This window comes from Centrocercus urophasianus, unplaced genomic scaffold, assembly GCF_019232065.1.
Source record: "Centrocercus urophasianus isolate 14NV4802_14NV808 unplaced genomic scaffold, USGS_Curo_1.0 seq_27, whole genome shotgun sequence".
Classification (NCBI taxonomy): domain Eukaryota; kingdom Metazoa; phylum Chordata; class Aves; order Galliformes; family Phasianidae; genus Centrocercus; species Centrocercus urophasianus.
This window is the reverse complement of record NW_024884833.1, coordinates 5,211,366-5,231,487: the sequence shown is the minus strand read 5'-3', so window position 1 is coordinate 5,231,487 and position 20,122 is coordinate 5,211,366.

The following is a 20,122-nucleotide window of genomic DNA, read 5'->3' as shown; positions in this document are numbered from 1 at the left end:
GACCAATGTTTATTTGGTGCATCACTGTAATACATCACTAGGCCTAGGATCCTCTGAAGTTCTTCTTTCAAGGGTGATGAAGACAGACTGCTCCTTTGGCTGAGGTAGGTGACCCATCGTGCCACTGTTTGTGCTTGGGCCACCCCTGTCTTATGAAGGTGGGTCAGATCTTTCACCAACCCCTGAATCAGCAGAGTGGTCTTGACTATGACTTCAGCTGTTTGAGTTATCAGCTCTGCTGCTCGTAATGCAGCATGGGCAGCCAATAACTGTTTTTCAATTATACTGTATCTTTCTTCTGCTCCGTGCCAGACCTGAGACCAGAAACCAATGGGGGTTTGAACAGAACTCTGGCATTGCCACAGGCCCCAACCAAAGCTGTCTTGAGTGACATGAATGTCCAACTCAGCTGGGAGGGTAGGACCAAATATACCCAATGCCTGGGCTTGTTTAACTGCCAGTTTTGCCTGTTGGAAAGCATCCTGTTTTGTTTTCTCCTGTCCCATATCTGCCCAATTTTTTCTGAGTCTGTACAGTGGCCTTAGCAGCTGTGCTAGGTGAGGTATAAAGGAGCACCAGTAGCCCAATATACCTAGAAACTCTTACAGCTGCTTCAAGATTGTAGAGACTGGGAATACCTGAACCTTATCTATGACAGCACTGGGTAGTACTCTGGTCTTTCCTGACCAAACCACCCCCAGGAATTTTACAGACAGGCCTGGACCTTGCACCTTTTGGGGATTTATAGCCCATCCCCTTTGTTGTAAATAGGCAGTTAATGAATCTGCCACCTGTCCTACTGCCTCCAGTGAGTTGGATGTCAGCAGATCATCAATGTAATGATATAAGTTAACATCATCACGTTTTCTCCGATCAGCCAGGTCACGCATCACTAGATTATGACAATACATTGGTGAATGCACGTACCCCTGTGGCAGGACCTGAAAAGTTCACTGCCCCCCTCTCCAAGTAAATGCAAACTGATCTTGCAATTCCTATGCAATTGGGATACTGAACAATGCATTTGCAAAATCTAGGACACAATGATAGGTTTTTATCTCCCTACTCAATGTGCCCATTAGGGAGGCAATATTGGGTACGGCTGCATGAATAGATGGCATGATCTTATTGAGTTCTCTGTAATCCATTGTCATTCTCCACGTGCCATCTGACTTTCGCACTGGCCATATCGGGGAGTTACACGGTCTGTGTGCAGGTCTTACAACATCCACTTCTTCTAATTCCTGCACTGTTCTCGATATTTCATCTTGCCCACCTGGGAGTCTGTTCTGTCTTACATTAGTAATCCGGCACAGTTTTGGCAGGCAAATAGGCCCATGTTTTGCATGGCCTCTTAATATTGCCTGCACCGCCTGGATACTGATACATCTCTGTCAAAGTCTAAACTCTCCCACAGCTGTCTGGAGAGCCAGACCCCATAGAATATCTATGCCCAGGATGTATTCCTGAAATAAGGCAACAGACACCTTATACTCCTGGGGTGGGAGATGCCCACCCCCCAGTTTCAACTATGTTTGGGTGACAGGAATAGTCTGTCACCCAAAAACCACCAATCATCACTCTGTCTCAAGAAAATTTGGTTGGATCTCCATAGATAATTGATGCTTCTGCTCCAGTGTCCACTAATGCCATAACTCTCTGAATATTTTTTCATTATTTAAATATTTAAATCATTAATTCTACATAGGGCCTCTGGTCCCATCTGGAGGCCCTAGGGGAACTAACATCCCTCATCACGCCATGAATTGTGCTAAGGCCAATTATTTTGCTTCCGGTGGCTCAGGCATCGTGACCTGAGGTGGCTTTTTTTTTTTTTTTCCTATTAGGAACAATGAGATCTTCTGGGTTCCATATCACTGTTGGTATTTCTTAGGGTAGTTCTGAAATTTTTGACTGTCCTTTAGTTGGCTCCAAAGCTGGAGAAGGACACGATTGGGTTGGTGGTCAATCTTAGCAAATTGGACCCCAGCCCAAATTAAATCATTAAACATTTGTTTTTGGGAAACTCTTATGGGTCCCGATTGAGGAGCTCGAGTAGTAGCCAGCGTCTTGGTTTTAGTCACCGGCAGGACCTCTGCTTCTTCTAATGTGTGAATGTTTTGCCAGTTCCGCAGGCGTTCCGTTTCTCCTAGGTCGGCAACTAACCAGGCAGCCTGCTGAACTACTGCTTCTGAGGCCACCAGGGGGATTTAACAGAAACCACACAAATGAGAGGGGGCTTGCTATAGAATTAAGTCTCTCATCCCTGCAGAGAATTTGACCATATCAGGGCCATTAAATGTGTCTTCATAGATTGCTTCCCTTACGCCTAGTTCACAGATATAATTTTGAAAATCCTCCATGGAGGACCACTGTTAACTACATCTCCCTGTATGTAGACCACATCCCTGTATGCAGAGGTATATCAGATTTATTTGGTTATACCATACAGCAGGCCGCCATTAACCATTCCATTATAAAATGGTTTTCATTATGATATTGATTACCCTGCATGTAATCTCTGCCCGAAAGCAGGATGGACAGTCATGGTGGCCAACTTGGCTATTTCCAGGCTACTCGCCAAAACACTTTTTGTCCCAGAATCCCACAGTCTTAATAACCAAGCTGGAACACTTTCTCTAGGCTTCTGCCAAAATTGCTGTACTAAGCCCATCAATTCCATTGCCATGTCTGGCCAGGCTGTTATGTGCAAATGAGTCTGGACGGGGGCAACTGATCATGCTGCACCAATGCTGGTCTGTCCTGTACTTATGTTTTCTGAGTTATAACAGGATGGATTCCTAGTAGATCTGTCAAAATCAGAGATTCAAGATCTAATTTAGATTTTTTTATTTTCCTGATCAACGAAGTCTGTTGATTCAGGAGTCTGGTCATTGTCTATTGGAAGATGCAAAATTAGTTTCTTCCCTGTTAATATGCCAAGTTCTTGCTCTAACTTTTTGATACAGTCTTTCAAAAGTTGGTTTTCGCTCTCTAAAGCATTATTCCTCATTTCACAATTCCTCATTCATTAAAGCATTTAATAGCAGCCATACCACTGTGGAGGCAGCTAATTATCTTTCTTTTGTGATATCTTTGCTAAGTCCATGAAAGTAATCTGCCATGTGATATGGGGACCTATTTCCCATAACCCATAGAGGACCCCATTTTTCAGTGATAACCACTAGTTCATAATAGGGAGATCCCACACATCCTGGGATCTGCCCCGGAATCATTTTATTGGGGGGGGTGGGGGAGTAGCATTCTCCCCCCTGACCCATTTATAGAAATACCATAGAAATTACATGACATGAGTTTCAGTATATTTGGCCTGCCTGGCTCTCCAAGTGTATAATCAATGAATATAAAGATGCTATAATTACAAAATAAACAAGAGAGTGTAGCTAAGCAGGTTACTATACCAAAAAAGAAAAGAGAGAGTTCTTACCCTTATCCTAGGCTTACTGTAAAAATCCACAGGAGGGATCTCCAGAAAGAGATCTTTCCCCACTGGTAGTCAGCTCTTAAATGGGTCTAGGAGAGGTGGAGCCAGGCTCCACCCCTTCTGGTAGCATAGATGAATTGCCGTCACCTGTGCTCCCATGGCTGACTCATTGCTCGCTTCAGGTGATCAATCAGAGGTTCAGGATGTGATTCAGCAGTTCCCATACACATGGGAAATAAAGACCCCTCTTACAAGCTTGCCACGTTGGTTGGAAAAGACAGGACCTGATTGAATTACGCCTGGTAAGCAATAATGCTGCAACCATGTGACATTTCAGATTTTCCTTTTAGTTTATGGTGGAATAAAAAATCACACATGCAGAAGCTTTTCTCTTTTATTCTTGCTTCCTTTAGCATTAACTACCTAGCAGTTTATAGAGCTTCTACAAACAGAATGCATCTGCTGCCTCTGCAACCACTCATATTGTCCCCAGTGTTGGCAATTAGCAATCATAGTCTTAATTAGCCCAACTCACCTGGCTATTTTGCTACTAATAAATCAATTAATTCAGTTCACATGGAGCAAATTCTGTGTGTTACCTTAGCTTAATCACTACTGGTCGTCCTCGGATATGAGTGTTTTACACACAATAAAAGCTTAGTATACAGACTGAATTTGTATTCTCCAATGGCATTCACTTTGTCAAGCAGGTGCAGAGTGTGGTTAGTATTTTTAATGTATGTGGGGATTTAGCAAGAGCCTCAGCAGAGAGCAGAGGAGATATCTGGGATATAAGATAAGTACCCTTAGGCACATTGAATTGGACAGCCTTTACTTTTTTAGTTCTTTCTGAATGCTATGAATAATACTTCTTTTAAGTCTCACCTCACTAGTCTCCCTTAGGAGCCTCTGTTATTCTATTTGTCAGTTTTTATTTTGAGAAAACAAGCTTCTAAAGTGAGAGTAACTTGTCACTGGGTTTTCTAATTTTTTTCTTTACTTTTTGCGATACCTGCTTCATTTGGGGCAGTTAAGATACAGTCTCGTACTTATATCCAAAAGAGTTCCTTTATGTCTTCCCTTCTCCACCCTCTGAAGAGGCTGGCTCTATTTCCTTATTTCTCTTTCCTATCCAGCAAGAAGAAAAAGAGTGGCTGAACTTTCAGCTATAGATATCCAGAGTCAGAACATCTTTCACTATTCCTTGCATTAACGCAATCCTTATCATCGTTTCCTTACTGAGAAAGAAGCCTGTTCTGAGTATCTGTCTGAAGGATTGCAAGGAACACTGTTTTCAGGGATGGGCTTTGATGTTTAGTGAGCACCTCGCTTCTCTGAATAGTGCTTTTCTGAATAGCAGGCTAGAAGTTTTTTGCTGCTCTGTTGTGTATGCTTTTCCTCTAAATACTGGTTTTCCATAGCCAGTTACCCTGCAACTAACACAGTTATTCCCTCCAGCATTACTTTCACTCAGCAGTTAAATGAATGCTTCCTGGCAGCTCGTCTGTGACTCCTGCTCATTCTTGCTATGTGATGGTATTAGACTTCTTCCTGATGGGCCACTATCTCTTTCAACTCTTTGAGATTTGTCACTTTCATGGATTCAGCTTTACTTGATTCTACAAATATTTGGTTTTTTTCAAACCACTTGTGATCTACTGCCCTGCAGATTTTCCCCTCCCTTAACTCCTTTCTGTCTAAATTCTTCCCCGTTTGAGAGTTATTACTGCCCATTACATAGTTGGTGCCTTCTCAGAAAATTACATGAATGACTTCCTCTCAGAAAGAAAGAAAGGCTGTGGTGATGTAGTTTTGTACTAGAACTTTATGTTTGCTGAAAAGCTTCGAAGTCTTTTCTTACCTGGTTATACTTGGAAGCTATCTAGGAAAAAAGACAAACAAAATAAAACAGATCAAAAGCTAAAGAGTTGTTTTAAGAAATGAGAGAGTCTTATTTGCTCATAAATGTTAGAAAGGTATGCAGTTTGCAGGTTGCACTTGAAAGCTTTTAGAAGCATTGTTTCACAGGAGGGAGAAAAACATTCCCACTGAAAATGGAAAGCTGTCTTAGACATCACAACCATTTAACTGACAGTGTTTTGCATGCCTCTTTTCCAAGTGAAATATTTTGATTGCTTTTCACTAGCATTTAGGTGTATTTAGTATAATTTTTGATTGTGTTAAAATCTTAAGAGAAATATTTTATCAATGCACAGAACTAAACGGAAATGAAACTTAAAAATTCCTGTGATGGGCTTGAAAGCAAATAGAAGAAAGATGTTTGAAGGTAGGGAAGTGAGATTGTAGTGAAAAATGAGAAAAACTTTGTTACAGATTTGAAAGAGTAGAACATATGCTTCAAATCAGGAAAGTTCATATGTAGACTGTTCTATGGGAGAGGATTCAGGACATCTGAATTGTCTAACACTCTGTTTTACTTGCAAAAATGACATAAGAAGTGAAAGATAGGTGTAATTGACATGGAATGTGCTGCCTGCTCACTTAATAGAGCACTTCATAGCCATTTTTGTATGTGGATGACATGCTAAAGAAAGCGTCTAATATTGTGTGGTATATGACAAATAACCTTGTGAGCCGATAGCAACATAAAGTTCCACAGACTGTTTGAAAAGTAGTTAACTTTTAAAACTGGAAGTGATAGTTCTGAGAAAAAGCAGCTACTTTTGTTCGCTTTATGTATTCAATACAATTTTCATTAAGACCTACTTCCACTTATTTGTACTTCTACCTGTTCTAAGGGAAATAGAAGAGAGAATGTATTTTAATATACCAAGAAAATAAAAATATCTTGAAGTAGTTTTAAATAACTCAAAGGCTCCATCTCAATTTGATTGTGGTCCCTTATTCTGGAGGAGTAGCCCTTATATTTGTACAAATCAAAATAAATACATCTTTTGCACAATCATTACGAATAACAATGAAGTTCAGAATGTTTATCTCAAAATTACATTGCATAAGCAACTGGTGGATTTTAGGCAATAAAATGGGCATTCTCCAACCTCCTTGGAGACCTGTTTTTCCAAGCACGTTCCCAGGCGTTCACCCAAAAGGAAAAGAATAGTAATAATCAAGGGTGTCCAAAATAAACTAGTCAGGGTCAGTAATAGCAGCTGTGTAGCTCTGTAATCATCACTATTTTCTCTCCTAGTTCTCAGCATGGAAACCTTATTGCCAGTAGAACTGATTTTAATAACAAATAATTGCAGGAAGCTCACAGGGTACATGAACATTGAGAAATATTACAAAGAGGGGATGAAGTATACCCAACACCTATTAAATGGTGCCGCAGGGGATTCTGCATTTAAGCATAGGGTGAAATTATTTAATGCTCTCAAACATATCAGATTTAATGCACAAATCCACAGTTACCACCGTGTGTTGTTTGTTTGTGCTGTGTGACTCAAAATCTTTCATTCTTAAGGCTCTTTCTTGAAGATACTGCAACCAATTCTATGTGGTGATCTGTTTTTAAAAGTCAAATTTTCTATTGGATATCCAGTACTGCCCACATGAGATGAATTAATTTATTCCATCGCATCTGTAAGTACTTCAAGTGCTATGTAATTTTCAGTGCTTTCACCTGAAAACTAATTATGCTGCTTGACTTTATTCTTATTTCTTATATAAACACTTCAATGCAAACATATTTTTCTATTCTGAACAGACAGTCCTGTAAGTTCCTCTAATTTCTAATTTTGGCTATGCTATGAAATGGATTCAGTGAATATCACACTGGAGATATCTCTTCCATCATATTGTAATTCACAGCAAGTATATGAAAAAAAATACAAGAAGACAAAAGAATCATTTTGCCCTCTGATCAGAAATTACTGCCTCCTGAAAATACAGTTCTGTTCTTCTTTTCTTAAGAAATCCACACTCTGGATATGACCTAAGTATCACATGTTAGTTCTGGGCCAGTTAGATATCTTTACTGTAGTCAGCGCCCTGAAAGACATCGCAAAAGACTTGAATTTGATTCCTTGATCTTTCCTACTAGACCAGTTATATTCATGCCTGTGTACCATCTTCAATCCGTGGATCTCTGAGGATGCACAGCAGGAAAATGCTGAACTTAGGATGATTTTTAAAAAAGGGTCTTGCATGAAATATCAAGAAAAAAGAATTGGAAAAAAAAAAAAAAAATCAAACCTCAAATGTACCTTTTCTAAAATATTTACTGCTTTTACCAACATTAAGCTCTATGTACCTTGGGTAGCTCTTTAGAATCTAGTTTTCAAAGAAGAATGCGCAAATCTTCACTGGTCTGTTGGAGTAGCTAAACAGTGGTCTGTTGGTAAGCCTGAAGTTGAATCTGAACTGATAAGCTTTTCAGGAAACAAGCTAATTCTGCAGTGTGTTTCCAGAGTCACATAAACAGCATTTACTGGCATGAGTTCTGGCCTAATCAATAGCATCTCTAATGTTTCTGGAACTGAGATAGGGATCTTGGTACCAGCAGTGTCACAACTGCTTGAATAGCTGTGCCTGGAAACACCTGGCATTGCTCATTGGAAAACAAGTATTTGACAATGGTAAAATTGAGCATAACTTCAGTGACAACTTCAGCGACCGAGCAGAGTATACTTTATATGCTTAAAAATTATGGATAGCAATTGGCTGGAAGAAGTTAATAAAATTCTATGGAGAGGGTTCAAATTGTGTTTGCTAAATTGAAAGCAAGCAATGGATCATTTCAAAGTAACTGACAACACACAAAAGGAAAAAATTTAAAATATAAGGAGTAGCATTTTAGATCTTGTGGATCACAGTAATAAAGATAGTGATATGAAGTTAGAGTGAAATACAAACTGACTAGATCTGTATGATATTTTAGACAAAACAGACAAATATAATTTTGAGCTATTAAGAGCATTATATATAAAGCACAGGACGTAATTCCTCTGCTGTCTATGCATCATATGTGTTTTCAGCTAGTGAACTACTAATCAGTCCAGTGAACGTGGTGATATTTGAGGTAAGTTGAGGATCACTCAGGGAAGAGGAACAAGACTGGTAATAATTTTCAGAAATTTTGTAACCATTTTGTAACCATTACACATAATTTGTGTAACCATTAATAATCACCTTAAGCTCTTCATTAAATTTCTTAGGAAAGCTGAGTTGTCCTCTAGTATAAAACACTATGGTACACATATAACTCTTTGAAGGCCTTCGAGTTCTCTTTATTCTACTTACAAAGCCAAGTTGAAGCCCTTGGTATGTTTCTTCACCTGCATGTAATCTTCTGTGTCTCTTTAGCTCACAGGTGCTTGTGAATGCTGACAGGCAGAACTCTCAGGAATATGGCTTAATCCCTTTATGTATGGAGCTGTAACTTACCATGCTTGCAAAATACAACAACAACAAAAAAGGATGAGGAACCTGCACTTGTAGAGCTTGTACAGTATGTCAGTACACGTGATTTAACATATAGGATAAGCTAATGCAAAAGTCATAAAACCAAGGACATTGCTAAAGTGCTCTCTCCTTTGGTTTCTCCTTGTAATGAATAGAAGTCCTAGGGATTAATGGCCAAACACATGCAAAGTCTGCAAGAAAAAATATCTGGAACGTCCAAGATGTAAAGTTTTGTTTCAATTTCGATGACATCTTGTATTTACTTTCTTTTTCCTTTGTCATTTATTTTCTTCTCAGTTCTTCTTTGCCTAACTCATCTAGCATTCATTCTGTTTGTCCTTGCTTTCTGCAAATTAGTCATCTTTTTATGAAACTTAATCTGGTTCTTTAGGATGACAGAAGATTGTTTTACAAAAGCTGCATTTTTTTTAACATTATTTGTATTTTTTTTTAAACTTTATAAGCTGAATAAACATGTCTCTTGAGAAACACAGAGGGTTTACATACAGAATTAGAAAACTTACATTTTATTTTTTTTTCATGCTTATTTATACAAGATGATTTAGAAACAGGTTTGATGTTCATGCTACTACTTAGCCATGCTAAATTTTCTTGCTGGCCTTGTATTTTGTTTAGGCTTTCATGATGAGAAACAATGCATTCTTGCTGGTATCTGTTTTTCAGAAAATCAGAAATCTTCAGTAGTACATCATTCCACGGAAATGGAAGAACTGATCTTCAAGTTGCCTACATCTTTTAGCAATTCTTCTGAAGTAGGAGAACATCTATTAATAAACAGATCAGAACGACTAGGGATAAGTTCTTATTATATTATAAGTTATTGCAAAGCATATTGCAAAACAGAACTCAGTTTCATCTTCAAATTTGCTCCACTTATTTTTGTTGTTAGCTTCATTTTTTCCATTCTGTGAAGAATCAATACCTTCCACTTTAATAATTATACCCATCTCCTTGTGTATTTCTGCTTGTCTGTCTTGCTTTCCATCAGAAAGAACACCTGTAACACTGGCAAGTTCCTCTTCATCTTTGCAGATTGCTATTAAAGCTGATGTCAACTGTCTGCAGGTGTTGATGGTCTTATCTCTACCCTCACTGTCAGCAGCAGAGAAGAGAGGAATCTTAGGAAAACTGTCATTATCATCACATTCTATCCTGTTACTTGTTTCATTTATCTCTGCAGTCTGTTTTGCAAAGTAACACAGGCAACATATTTTGACTGTGCTTACCCTTGCTTGTGTCACACTGATCAGTTAAGGTTTATTTTGAATTGTTACTTTCTTCATCATATTTGAAAAATCATGGCTGTCACATGCAATGCCTGGTGACAGGAAAATGGGAAACATTGCTCCCATTTTTAAGCAAAGGGAGAAAGGAAGACCCAATGAACTAGAGTCTGATGAGCCTCATTCCTGAGAAGATCATGAGATCACGGAACAGAAGACCTCCTGAAAGAGATGTTAAGATACTTGCAGGTGGTGAGGAAATGATCTGAAACAACCAGCATGGCTTCATGAAGCTTACTTTGTGCCACATCAGACTTCTACAATGAGGTGACAGAGCAAATGAAGTCAACTACCTGGCCTTCTGCAAAGCCTTTGATATAGTCCCACACAGCATTTTTATCTCTAAATTAAAGAGATAGGAATTTAAAGGCCAAACTATTTCAGTGGGTAAAGAATTGGTTGGATTGTCACAGCCAGAGAGTTGTGGCCAGTGGTTCTTTGTCCATGTGGAGACTGATAGCAAGTGATGTCCCAAAGGGGCCTGTGTTGAGACCAGTGCTTTTCAACATCTTTATCAGTGACATAGACAGTGGAATTGAGCACAACATGAACAGTTCACTGATGATACCAAGCTGAGTGGTGCCACTTATGTGATGGGAAGGTGCCATCCAAAGGGATCTGAACAATGTTGAGAAGTGGGCCCACGTGAGATTCAACAAGTCCAAGTGGAAGGTGTTGGACTTGGGTCGAGGCAATCCCAGATATGAGTACCGACTGGGAGAAGAACTCCTTGAGAGCCATCCTGCAATAAAGAACTTGGGTATCCTGATGGATGACAAGCTTGACCAGCAGTGTGTAAAGGCAGCCCAGCACTCTGGGCTGCATCAAAAAGAAGAGGCCAGCAGAATGAGGGAGATGATTTTCCCCCTCCTCTCTTCCCTTGTGAGACCACATCTGGCATTCAGACCTGGGGCACACAACACAACAGAGATGTTGGAGCAGATCCATAGGATGGCCACTAAGATGCTCAAAGGGCTGAAACACCTCTCCTATGAGGAAAAGTGGAAGGAGCTGGGCTTGCATAGCTTGGAGAAGAGATGGGTCTGTAAAGGAACAGAAAGAAGGAAGCTTGTAAGCAAGAAGAGTGACTTCTGACACAGGTAATAATGACAGGGACAAGGGAATGGCTTTGAAGTAACAGAGGAAATTTAGGTTAGATGTTAGGAAAACTTCTTTACTCAGGGAATTGTGAGGCACTGGAACAAGTTTCCTGATAATGCTGATTAAATGCGTAGCCTAAATTATTGGCCTCGTTCTCATAATATTACTATAAAGGGCTTTAAAGTCTGGAAGTGAATAAAATTGTTTTGTATAAAGGAAATTCAGGGTGAAGTATTGTGAGAGCTAGAAGTGGCCCATTATGAATTTGTTTTGATGCATCTCTGTTAGAAAATGACATATTCTTAGCTAGTTGCACTCCTGATAAATAACATTTTCCTCTGGAGTCTGGAAAAATGTATCCACTGGTATGCTTCTACAACAGATTTCTGGAATAAATGCCTCCTAAAACTATGCATGGAGGACCAGATGTCTGTGTGTTTCCTCAGCAGAAGTGTAGCACTTCAATTAAAGATCATCCTCCCTTTCATGTATAGGATTTCTTTTAGCTCACCTTGTTAAGTTGAAAATTCAATTTGAACAACATCTCTTACAAAGCGCTAAGCTATGTTTGTGTGCATGTTTGTCTTTAAGGGAATAAGAACACAAATAACTGATGAGGAAGTGCTTTTTGTCTTTTAAGAGAAATAAGTGGAATGAATTAGTGAATGTAGTTTCTTTTAAAAAATGTGGCTTGGACTGTATTTCAACCTTTCTTCAAACTTTCAGAAGAAGAAAAAAAAAAATGGAAAGAAGAAAACTTATGGAAATTCCAACCTGTTCTATAATATTATGGACTGAAACAGGAAATAGCAATAATGTTAAAGGAAGGCAGACTATAAAGCTTGGATTTACCACCAAAAACGCACAACACTATAGGTGCTAGGCATATGTTTCTGAAGATTCAGTTAATTTTATGACTATTACGTTGTAGACTATGGTGTAGTAAAGCTGATATTTCAAGTTCAGATATTTTATTTGCTTGCAATGGCACTGAACTGGAGATTACAAGTAACTGCTGCTGACATCTTGGTTTTTTAACAGTTGTCACGGTTCTTATCTCCTACCTTGTGGCATTTCTCCTTCATTAGTAACATATCTACTTTGCCATCGATGTCAGACCTTTTGGCTTGTCTGGGCCACATTCAGTGAAGAGGAATTGTCTTGAGCCACATACACAAATGTCACTCTGAAAGAAATACCTCTTATATCCATGGGAACTACAATTGACACAAAGAACATAACAACACTTTGATAGAAAAAAATCTCACCTACAAATTATTATTTTTCAATAGAGAAATCTGCACCAGCAGAGGTAGCAGACTGTCACTACTGCTGAAATATACAACCACCGCTTCACTGTGTTCACATCCGCTGTCTGGTCTTCAGAAAAATTTAGCAAGCATCAATGAACATCAGTGAGTGCCATTTTTTCTGCATGGTGAAATTCAGTGCCACACCTTTGCTTCATATGCACTTCATGTCAGACCATTCCCTCAAGACTGCCCCTCTGCTGCATCTGTCACACGGCGTCAACATGTAAAGGAATACTGGTAGGGAGGTTAGCCCCTACTGCCATACTGCCAACATCCACCTCCAACATTGTGGGCCCACACCATAAAATAGGATGCATTATTTTCAGAGCAGCCCTCATAAGATATATAATACTTTTACAGTTTATGTTTATAAGAAAAACAACAACAACTATAACAACAAAAACCACCTTGTTTAAATCTTTTTCTTATAAAAAAAGAGAAGAAAAAATACTATACTATCCTACAAAACTAGTGGGATATGTGACCTTATTTTTGCAAAATTAGAGCGTCAATCCCTGATATGACAGCAGTGGCTGCAATTCTCAGCGAGTTCTCGAGGTGTTCATCAAAGACTTTGGATGAAATTTACTCCTCCTATACTTCATCTTTGACAACAGTTGTTCACAAAGGTATGTATTGTCAAAAAGCAATTACACAAATTGCAAAGCGAGGATTGCTCTTGTCTGGTAAGACAGGGCTTATAAAAGTAAAAAGACATAATCAAATTTTTGAGTTGAATGCCTAACTGCAACTCTAACAATGTGAGAAAAGATGATGTATTTATGTTGCCTGAAAATGCAGCTGCAAATATACCAAAAAAAGATGATTTTTTCAGCAGTCTTGAAACATATTCTCAAATTCCTTCATCAGAAATGGAAAGCATGGATGCATATTTTTTTTACTGTTCATAGGACTGTGTTCAGCCAGAATATCAAAATCTAATTATCTGTCGTCACTTAATTTGCTACTACACTGCACCCTGTACCCTGGTTTCAGAGTTAATAGGACACCGGTGTTTGTTTGCTACTGAGTGATAGCTGCACTCCCAGGCTGGGCCAGGCCACTTGGCAGGGCAGAGGCACAGCTGCCACCATGGTGGCATAGAGCAGGGGATGGCCACAGGGCAAACTGTGCTGGGCTGCAAGCAGCCTGTGGGGCACGAGCTCGATATGCCTATACTTGGCTACCAACGCAATACCTATTAATCAATAGTAACAAATCAGGCAGAAGAAATCTAACCTCATCACACTGATCTGTGGTACAAGGTTGCTGCCTTGGTCATGGTCAAGTTTTAAAGTTGTTTTTGAGAGCAGGGCAGTTACTTTCATTACATGGATTTTCTTCTGTTGTAACAGTTATAATTCAGTCTTGAAGATTTTCAGAGCTAGAATAGATTAGATGATGGCATCCAGATCACAAAGGCAATCATTTCTCAGAGCACTACTACCTATTATTTTATATATCAGTGATACACAGACATTTTGCTTATACACAGCGTATGGGTTTGTAGAACTCATACCAGAGGACATGCATGTGCACCAAGTATTCAGAAATAGATGGTGAGATAAAAGTGTTCAACATACAGAGGATAATTTTATAAGTAGATACTCAGGAGCCACAGAGTCATTGACATTGTCCAAGAATACTCCCTGGACAGTATTAAACAAACTAGTTTCCTGCAGTCCTTCATGTGGTAAATTCTTATGTCTCCTCTTTAAAGCCACTGACTTGTCATCCTCATATAGTTCAGCTACAATCGAGAAAGGTATTTGGTAACAGTACTAGAAGGTGGATTTCAGAAACTCTCCAATTTAAGGATATTTATGAATTAACTTTCAAAGTAGAAAGTCACATTTTCTGTCCTTAAAATCAAATACGAGACTCTCCTGCCCTACAAAATAGAAATTCGAAAGCTAGAAGAGTTCTGAATGCTGAAAGAGCCACATTTGAATTTGTCTGAAACATTTTGAAGATTTAAAAAGTACCCCTTAGCCAGCAGTTTGTTATTTCCCTTTTACTCACTCCATATGTATCAATATATATATATACACATACATGCATACAAAGAAATGCAGTCAATTTAGTATTATTAAATCAGAAAATACAACCTGCACTACCACAAATGTGGTGAGATTAGTCTAAGATCCAAGACCAGCTCTTTGGATGTGAAATTAGTATAACTGAAAGTGAGGCACCAAAAGGAGAGCAAGGAAGGAAACTCAGAGTTGTACCTTGTTATCATTGTTAAGTTCAAACATTATTTCACTTATGTTCTAGTGGGAGAATTCCATGAAATAAAAAATTACTTTTAAAAGGAAAGCAGCTTTTGTACACTGTATTTTCATTTCCTATTCTCCAGTTTCCAGATGTTAACTAAAGCCTGTATTGAAGCCTGTATGTTGTTTTTACAATCGCTCCTGATCACAATGTTCTCAGCAAAGTATGTGCAGTAAAATGCAATGAGTGTAGATCTTAGATTGTGAAGCTTAGAACCAAGATCAAGTTCAAACAAGATTGATTGTACTTTTGCAGCTGGAACAGCTGAATTCTGTGATAAAAGAGGACAAGATGTAAAAAATTAGATCAGAAAGAAGACGAATGTCAGGTTCTCAATTCTTCCATCTCCTTCTCTTTCTCTTGATACAAAGATTAATGGTATTTTAATATCTGAAGCAATAATAAAAGAGATAGAAAAAGAACGATTAACACAAGGAGTCATTAATACACATCATTTAAAGCTAGTTTTAATGTTCTCTACTGTATTCAGCTTCCCATCCATTTCAAGTTTCCCTTCAAGCAGCGTGTAAACAGAAGAAAAACCATTCTGCTAAAAGTGGCAAAATCTTAGCAGTCATGTTTCAAGATTGGACATGGCATATTTTGTGTCTTACCCTACAGAATTATATTTGACACTTGTTGCTTTTAAGACACTGAGTCACCAATCAGTATCAGCTGTGACTGAGGCATTTTATTTGTTAGAATGCATTTGTGAAAACAAACTCAGTGCAAAAATGTTTGTTGTAAGATACCATGATACAAGAAGCCTCATCCCATTAACAATTAAAGCAGAAGACTAAAGCAGTTAAACTGGATTTAAAAAGAGAGAGAGAGAGAGACTTTCCCATCATGCTTCCAAAAAATCTCTCCAAGGCAATCACTTTTGACTAGAATAGTATAATGAAAACAAATGGTAACACACTAAGAGAACTGCAAAACACTGAGATTCACTGGGGAAAAATACCCTCAAGTGTTCTATGAGATAAGCTGAGACATGTTCCAGAATGCATATAGAACACTATGTGTGGTCTCTGACTAGCAAATACAAAGCTATAGTAAAAAAAAATGGACAGAGAGAGATTGGAAGTCACAACAGAGGAATAAGAAACTTCAATTTAGAGAAATCTTAAATGTCAAAGTGTGCACTCACTGAAGATGACTATAGAGCTGGCAAACACTGAAAACAGACATTTTGACTTTCTACACTATTTCAGGAAAGTCACTTTAACATCTTGCACCTTATTCTCTTCATCTCTAGTGTCTTAAACTGTTTTGGTTCCTTGTTCATGTTTAAAACCATCTAAAGCCCTTTACAAAAGCTGCTGGAGAGCTACAAAACACGTCTGTATCTATATCTTTTCATATATCACAGGAGTTAAGCTCAATTGAGCTCATAAAGTACTGGAAGCCCATTTGTCTTTAAGAAAACCTAGTAATGCATTTGGGAAAGTTTGGGATAAATCAAACTGTGTGGTGCCAACTTCTAAAAGAGTTAAAAGAGGTTGAGTGCAGAGGATATGTTACCAAGAATAACAGTAAGTACAGTGGAGTAGAACAGAGCAGAATAGAATATGGATATCCTGCAAACAAATAAACAAACAAACATTTTTTCATCTCCCAAAATCACCATTATGACAAGGAGGATATAGCAATACTTCAAGTTTTATAAAAACTTGGAATCAACTTTGGTATTTTTATGCAAATTGGAAACAGTTGACTTATCTTAATGAACTTCACGGTGACTTTTGCCTGCTGTTCAACAAACACAGGGGCAACATATATATATTTAGACATAAAGGAACACTGTCACTAGAAATGTCTACACAATCACAATGTGAATTCAGACAGCTCATGTGATGAGTGCACAGTGTCTGAAATCATATGATCATGTACAGTTTCCTCCCTGCAAGATCTGTTCATGTCAAATACGCAGAGTGGGTGGTGTTCTCTAAATGAAAATGAGTGTCTGCATAATAAATGAAGCTTCTTTCTTAAGATTCCTGCTTCATCTACTGTAGATGCATTAAGAAATGTGATGAATGATACAGGAAAGAAAGACAGACACACAGTTAAAGCAGACGAAGTAGTTACATTCCACACTGAGAATTATATTTTATCTTTCTCTGAGGTCCCATGTTATCCTGGGCAACTGAGTTTAACCAAAATTTTTAGTTTTTCTCTAGTTTTTCAAGCTTCAGTCCCAAAGGTCCACAGCAAAGTTTAGATGAAATACTCCAAAAGTAGTAAAAGCTTATCCTTGATGCATCACCTACATCGGTCAAATGTCAAACCGTTGCTCTAAAATACTAGTAAATTATAGTTTTCCAAGGAAAGAACTAGAGCCTAATCTAAATAAATGCAGATATTTTCTTCCTAATTTATTCTTTTTAAGTTGAAGTTCTACCAAAATCCAGCTGATCAATTAGCATGAAAACTCAAATAAAAGAGGGTTTAAAAAGAAAGGAAAAAAAAAAAAGACAAAAGTGGAAAGACAAATCTCTAATAAGGAGTAAGAGCCCACCATTTGTGTAAATCATGATATAAGCTATTCTACTTACTGCTATTCTACCCATTAATACTCAGCATAGAAACTGTATCTAAATGTTGAGCATGTGTATATATGCTACAGCCATATTTCTTAATAAAACAAATAGTCACATTAAGATTTCCTTATGGTATTTACTGAAACCTACATTTTCTATAAAAAGGTTCTTCCTCACATGGCAACACATAAACTGAAGATTGTGGCTAGATGTGTGTATCTTTATGGGGCACTGGTGTCTTATGTTCTACCTGCATTCTGCTTGTTGGATGCACTATGTGGACTGCACCTACAGGTATGCAGCAAGAATAGAATGTTCATGTGAACCACACATTCATCAGTAGGAAGGAAAATGAAGACTGCAGAGAAATACCATATTCTGGATACATCAAAATTTAGACGACTTATCCTTCAATTCCTTTCAAGCTGCAGTTCCTGCTCAGACTGTATCTCAAATTTACATTTCAGTACTCCAATCTGAAAAGTCAAAATAAAAGAGAAGAATATTTTTCAAAAACATTCTGTTCATAGTAATTAATCTCAGGTCAGTGACAATTACTACAAGCAGTATCATGTTCATTGCAGGTTTTGAAGGAAAACTACAGTGAAAAATTGTTTGCTGTACAGGATAGACATTCTTCATTAAACTGAAATCACTAGTCACTGCTTTCTTCAGAAACAAACATCATTAGTCTAAAGGAGAAGGATAAGATTAGGCTTTGCTTATACTTTATGAAACCCTACACAAGATCTGCAAAATTTAGGATAATTAGACACTTGAAGAAATCACGAGGCAGACACAGCTTGGGTCTTTTCACAGTCTTAAGAGATGTTAACTGAACTACAAGTTCATAATTTCTCGTAATACCTGTGGTGTTTGCTAAACTCGCAGTAAACACAGCATTATAAAGAAAGTCTCTGAGCAGGTGAATGGTACGTTAACAAGGGCTTCATCTTCCTAGGCTTACCTCAATACGCCACATGCAAAGTAAACCCAAAAGTAAATACCAATTGCAAATTTAAAATACGGTTGTCTATGTGACCAAAAATGTGATTCTGAAAGATGCAAACTTTCTGGAAAGCTTGGTGCTTACTCAGTCTGAAGTCGAATGATGATGTATATTCAAATGTCACCAGTTAGCTATTGTACTGCTGATCCTTTGAGCAGAAATGTCTTATTCCACAGTGTTTATCCTGTAATCCCATACTGTCAGGCCAAGAATCAGCACTCCCAACAGCCAACTTGCCTCCAGCTATTTTACCTCTTCAGCAGCTTTCAAGAGGCTGTAATATACTGTCAATACAAAAGCCACTGGCTTATTGACAGGTAGAGGGAAAAAATGAAATTTAGAAAACTAGAATTATACATCAAGCAAGACAACAATTACTTCATGAGTTTTTATTAGTTTTTATACAAAAATACCTGAAATATTTAAAACAAACAAGCAAGCAGACAAACTAGAAGGCAGTTACATTTAATTGGTTCTTCATTTGAAATGCTAGGTCAGCGTTTAATTTTTTTAGTGTGTAGCATAGGTTATTATCACTATCATCTATGGGTTTAATGAATATAAGACTATCTCTACCGCAAGTCTTGCCTCAGTTAAAAATAATCGCACCTTTCCAAAGCAATCAGGGAAGCTTGTTTTATATTTAATTGTATGGCTGTCTACGTCCCACAAGCCATTTCCTGAGTAAAGCTATGACTCTTTCTAGCCTTGACTCACTTCTGTGCAACTCCATAGTAAAGATGAGCACACTGATGGGCACCCCACTCTGTTACTGTGGAAGAGACCGTGCCTTCGTGAAGTTCACATTTTAATACGCATCAAGCTGTTTTGGACCCTTCAAGTGCGAAGACAGACATGTGAACCGGTGCGGGCTCCCACCACTAGGGGGCTGTGTGAACACGGTGTTCTGGCGAGTTCTTGGCCCTAGCTGGTTCAAAAGGGCAAACCTAAATGCACTAAACCGTGACTCTGAAATTATTCGGTTCCACTTCTCTCCCCCCTCTGACAGAAAATGCGTCTAGTCATGGCTGAACCAGCCCTGCGATTTTTTTTTTTTTTTTTTTTTTTTAATGACCATATGTTACTCACAATTTTTCTTGGTCACAAGTACTTCCTAAAAAAAAAAATCCTTTTGAGTCATTGTTTGAGCTCACTACAGATGAAGGATCAAAACTAATCCCGGAGTTGCACACCACAAGGTATGCACTGCACCTGAACATATCTGGCTCAAACCCTGGGAACAGAGAGAGCTTTCCATAAGAACAGAGAGAGAAGCGTGAGGTGAATCCCGCCAGTTGTGAAAACCCAGATCAGGTGGCAATCCGGGTCAGCCACTCTTCTCTCCCGAGCTGGCCGCAGGAAAGGCACAAACAGCACCGACAGCAGCACGGGCTGCAGCCCTCCGAACTCGGCCGCTCGCAAGGCGTGCCAGGCGCGGCACGCGAGGGCTGTACGGCCGTGGGCCATCGCAGGGTGGAGCGCGGAGACTGCCGCGCAGCACGGCCTGCCCCGCACACCTGCCCCGTCTCCTCGGGCACTGCGGTGCCTGCTGGGTCCGCGGCGCCACTGACACGGGGAGGTCTGTAGGCAGAACGTCCCAACAGCCACGCGGTATCTCGGCGCCGTCCGGCCACGCGGACGTGCTTGCACCTGAAGAACGTCCTACGTCTCCGTCATAAGATCCAGCCCTAGCTTTGCGCTTACACAGACCGGAGGAAGGACAGCGCGCAGCCCTCGCGGGGGGGACG